The following is a 5192-nucleotide window of genomic DNA, read 5'->3' as shown; positions in this document are numbered from 1 at the left end:
CCTCATCAAATAATGTGCTGGTATTGAGGCTGTAACGAAAAATGCTGGTCTCCTCATTATAAAACAGCCATGTTGGGGGAGGGGGAGGTCAGTTGATACTTAATGCTTTCATGCCTTTTAAATACAGTCTGTATGGGTTTCACCAGGCCTTAATATCATTATTCTTTTAAAGCCCTGCTGTACCAGAGGTCACTGCTCAGTTCTATCACCATTATTTAGTCAATTAGATATTTTGCTCTTAGCCCAGAGTACTTAAACAAATGTCCTCATAAATGAGAAACTACCATCTTTACAAGTCAACCAGAAATTCAATGGTTTTCCATCGTATAATGGTGTAGTGAATGTTAAAAATTTGATTCTTACCAGCTTATCAGTCTGAAACTTCAGGGAATGGTAAAAGTGTCCCAAAGTACCGTTTTTAAAGAATGAACTTTGTGGAACTGGTATCATTCTGGTAATAATAATGGATTATCTTAACAGTGTGATTTAGTAACATTACTAAGATTGTCTCTGAATTCTAAGATTGCCTTTATTCTATATGGTATCTGTTTTTGACAGGGAAGAGCTAGTATGATGGATTTCCCTATCTTTTTCTAAGGTAGAATATTGTTCTCATATTCCTATAGGCTTTCATAAAACACTGTTTTTAAGAATCCAATGCAGAGGATTTTATTTAATAGCCACTATTCAACTTTTAAAACAGTCACTGACAGTTGCCCCTAGAGTGTTCTTATTCTAATTTATCTTGGTTTTGGAAGGATACCTAGGATATAGTTATTCCTTCCCACTTATTCTCTTTCCACAACTCAAACCACCCACAAACTGCTACCCTGTGTTGGGTCATTCTTATTGAGATTTACAGTACTCATTTCTGTTTTAGTATTAATTTACCAACCCCCCTTTCTAAAAAAGATTTCACAAATGCCACTGAAAACAACACTGTCTGATAGACAATAAATGTCCATGTATTATATGAAAAGTAGCTCATGATAATTGTTCACTTGGAAATGTAACGAAATTTCAAAATGGATCCCTGTGTTACAGGCTATGTGTATTGTTAATTATAATTTATTCTACCAGATCATTTTACAAAGATTACCTCCTCCAAAGGTATCAAGTCAGAGACCCGTTTCTACATGGTCATCAGAATTTACCCTTGGTCTTTACTTTTTGCCAGTCTGGTGAGTGAAAAAACAGTATCTCGTTGTTTTGGTTTTCACTCTACGGACTACTTGGGAGGTCGAGCACGTTTGTATATGTTTGTTAGCCTTTGCGCTTCCTCTTCTGTTAATGACCTATTCATCCACTTTACCCATTTAAAAAAAAATTCAGGTCTTTGTCTTTTCAAAAAAGCAATTTGTAGGATTTCTTCATTTAGTAAGGGATATTACCTCTATTTTGCCGGTTATATTATTAACATTTTCTCCAGGATCATTGCTTTTGTTTTGACTTGCTTTATGATGTTTTTTGTCTTATAAAAAATTTAACCTTTAGATAGTCAAATCAGCTCATCTTCTTTTTTAAAAGATTTTATTTATTTGTTTATTTATTTGAGAGGGAGAGCGAGATTTCAGCTCAGGTTGCTCTGGAGAGCGAGAGAACAAGGGGGCCGAGGGGCCGAGGGAGAAGCAGACTCCCTGCCAAGCAGGTGGGAGTTTGATCCTGAGATCATGACTTGAGCCAAAGGCACTATATATATATATATATATGTATATACACTAAGATACATTTTAGTGTATATATGTGTGTTTATACAATATGTGTATATGTGCATATATATAGCGTACACATAAGATATGTATCTACTCTGTGGATAGTTATATAACCTGGTGACATATGTGACATATGTTTCAGTATTCTATGTTACTTAGAAGTTTTCTGTGTAACTCATAACAATTAATCAAGTAACCTGATCTAATATTATTTCCAACTGTAAAAGTTAACAAAGGATCTTGGAAATTCTGTTTAAAAGGACATACTACAGATCATAGTTAGTGTTGACATACAAAGTTCATCAGAATTTATATAGTGCTAAACTGTTGAACATATAATTTTGCATTTTTCTTAATTTTAAACATTACGTAGGAGTAAATGTATCTGATCAATAACACAGAGCAAGAACCCAGCAAGTTCATGTTAACCAGCCTCTTTATGAGAAGACAAGTCTAGGGGGTAATCTTACAGACTTTAAAAACCCGTACTATCAGACAAGTATGATTTACCTAAACATTTTGGGTACTTTTTTTGGATTTTGGACCTAGCAGTTTCTGTGAGAGAGGGATTTTTTTCCCTTTAAGAACCTAGTACATAGTGTTGTTTTGTTTTGTTTGTTTTGTTTTGTTTTCTGGGAATTCAAGGAAGATTAGACTTATGTATTTTATAGCCTCTAGAGACCAATCAGAATAAGGTTCCTTTTCTTTAAGTAATTTTGTAATCTAAGCCAAATCGGCTAATTTCTAATTTAAATGACCTAAGAGTACATATATGAGACGTCATGGGACTTAAATCTCTGTTGTAACTACTCAACTCTGCCATAGACAAGTCATAAAAAAAAGGGGGGGTATGGTTGTGTTCTAATAAAATGTTTTAAAACCTGGTAGCGGGTGTTTGGTTTATGACCCATCATGTAAGGAGCTTGGAAGTTGCCAGTCTGTTGTAACAGCAAATAAAAAACCTGAACAAACTAAAAAATCAACGTTTTTTGATCTGTAAGAGGAGTGAGGTCACAAGGCAGACTGCTGCTCCCCACATTAGAGAGAAGGGTGAACGAGAGAATCGCAGTTCACTGGAGCCAAAAGTCTGGAGCAGACACCTCAGCAGGAGCCAGTGTTATGGCAGAAAAACCCACACTGTAATTGATAAATTGCTGGAGGCTCAAAATGGACAAGTCTGAGAATTAGAAACTCTGGAGAGTGGGGTTGAGAAGGGCAGGGACGGGAGGTCTCCCACACTTATGTACCTTTTACCTTCAGGAAGTCAAGTTTCAACAAGTCAACAAGGAAGGGACAAAGTTCTCAAGTAAATAGTAGAGGCAAAAATCACCTTGTGCTTCTGGCAACAGATGGCAGATAGGAACTTTTGAAATATGCCACAACATTTTGTTCTTCTTAACAAGGTGTGCTCCGAAGAGAAACTATTTCACCACAGTCTAAATTGTTGGGATTTGTATCTGGTCTAGGGGAAGGGAAATACCCAACTCCAGCCCTGTCTAGCCATCCTGGCCCACAGAAGAGGGAGTGAGTTAGGGAACTGAAAACATTGGTGGGTTCACAGATGACAGACACAGCCTCACTAAGAGTTTGAGTCCTGATCATAGGATTACAGAACTCTTCCTGCTTCCCGTCCTCTGCAACTCATTCACCACATTACTAAAGGACCGTTCACAGAAGTTGTTTTTCCCCAGTATATCATGTCCTATCCTCAAATAAAAATTACAGTGCATTCTAAAAGGCAAAAACAATGAACAGAACAAAACAAAACCAGTTTGAAGACAGAGAGAGGAGGCATCAGAACCAGACTGATATACAAGGAATGTTGATAAATGATATATCAAGAATGTCATACACTTGGAATCACGCAGTATGTATGTCCCCATAATGCTGGGGACTTACTATCTTTCTGAGGCTGTGAAATTCTTCCAGCATTTTTCTGTCCCTGGTAGGATTTGGGGGTTGGGAATTATGCTTAAGAAGTCCAAAATGTGTATTATATTTATATAAACCCCTAACATTCCTAGAAGTGTCACATTTACTACTTTTTTGGAAAATGACAAAATAAGAAATTCTTTAGAAAAGAGAGAAGTGCATAAACTTTGGATTGAATGGATATTCAATACCTAACAGGATATTATGTTTTCCTGTTATCCCAGAATTGTGGCAGAAAACAAAAGGCATCAAACCTAACTCCTTTTAAAAAATTTTTATTTTATTTAAATTCAATTAATTAACATAGAGTGTATTATTAGTTTCAGAGATAGAGTTCAGGGATTCATCAGTTGCATATTACACCCAGTACTCATTACATCACATACTCTCCTTAATGTCCATCACCCAGTTACCCCAACCCCCACCAACCTCAGTTTGTTTCCTACAGTTAAATGTTCCTACGGTTATTTCATTTTTCTGGGCTGAATAATATTCCATGGTATGTATATACCACATCTGCCTTATCCATTTGTCTGTCGGTACACATCTGGGCTCTTTTCATAGTTTGGCTATTGTGGACATCGCTGTTAGAAACATTGGGGTACAGGAAAACTACCTCCTTCTAAGCACAGAGAAGTAGCCAGAATTTGAGAACCACCAGACACTTCCATCCCCACCTCACTGAAAGATGCCAAAGAAGAAAAGTGGGAGCCCCCTCCTTACTCCCTTGTAGAGGATGAACATTTATTTATTTATTTATTTGAGAGAGAGTATGGGGCTCAACGTGGGGCTCCATGCAGAGCTTGATTCCATGACCCTGAGATCATGACCTGAGCTGAAATCAAGAGTTTAACCAACTGAGCCACCCAAGCACCCGGGGAGGCTGGTCATTTTTAAGCCAGGAGACCTGTTAACCTACCTCTGGTTACTCTTGGAGGAAAAAACCAAACACTTGAGGAGAGGAACCAGGATCTGCATGTTGGGGGCCGTGGTGGTTACTATCAGATAGAGATGGGGCCAGAACCCCTTTGCTTAAGTTTGCAGCTCAAGGAAGTACAAAAGTTGTAGCCCACATGTGCCTGCAGACCTGGGAGCTGGCCATGGGGAGATGAAATTGATGGCTTTAATCTTGTCTGAAGTGGCAAACACTAGGGATAGAGTAAGTCAGAGAAATGTAGCAGTGATGACAGCGGGCTTCCTTCTATTCCTAGATTGTTTCTGGCGTTTGTAATTTCTAATCCCTGGGTCACTTCTACTCCTTAGAAACGGTCTCTGGCCGGGCCATGAAAGTAGGCAGTATAAGACTCCTAATTCCCCCAGACACGCTGAATCCCTAAAACCGCCGGATCCAACCTTTTAAGATGTGTACCTTTCTGGGATCCTGCCAGCAAGGGTTGGCGGCGTCTGCAGCTCGCCCTCCACACACTAGGGGGTGTGCTTTGGTCCGGAGCCACTTAGTTCGCAGGTGCTCGCCCTTCCTTGCCGCGCGGGGTTAGGCCACATCCTCGGACCCAGAGGCCGCGTCACAGTTTCGCACCAGCCAATCAG

The sequence above is a fragment of the Mustela erminea genome, chromosome 4, assembly GCF_009829155.1.
Source record: "Mustela erminea isolate mMusErm1 chromosome 4, mMusErm1.Pri, whole genome shotgun sequence".
Taxonomy (NCBI): Eukaryota; Metazoa; Chordata; class Mammalia; order Carnivora; family Mustelidae; genus Mustela; species Mustela erminea.
This window is presented reverse-complemented; position numbering follows the sequence as displayed.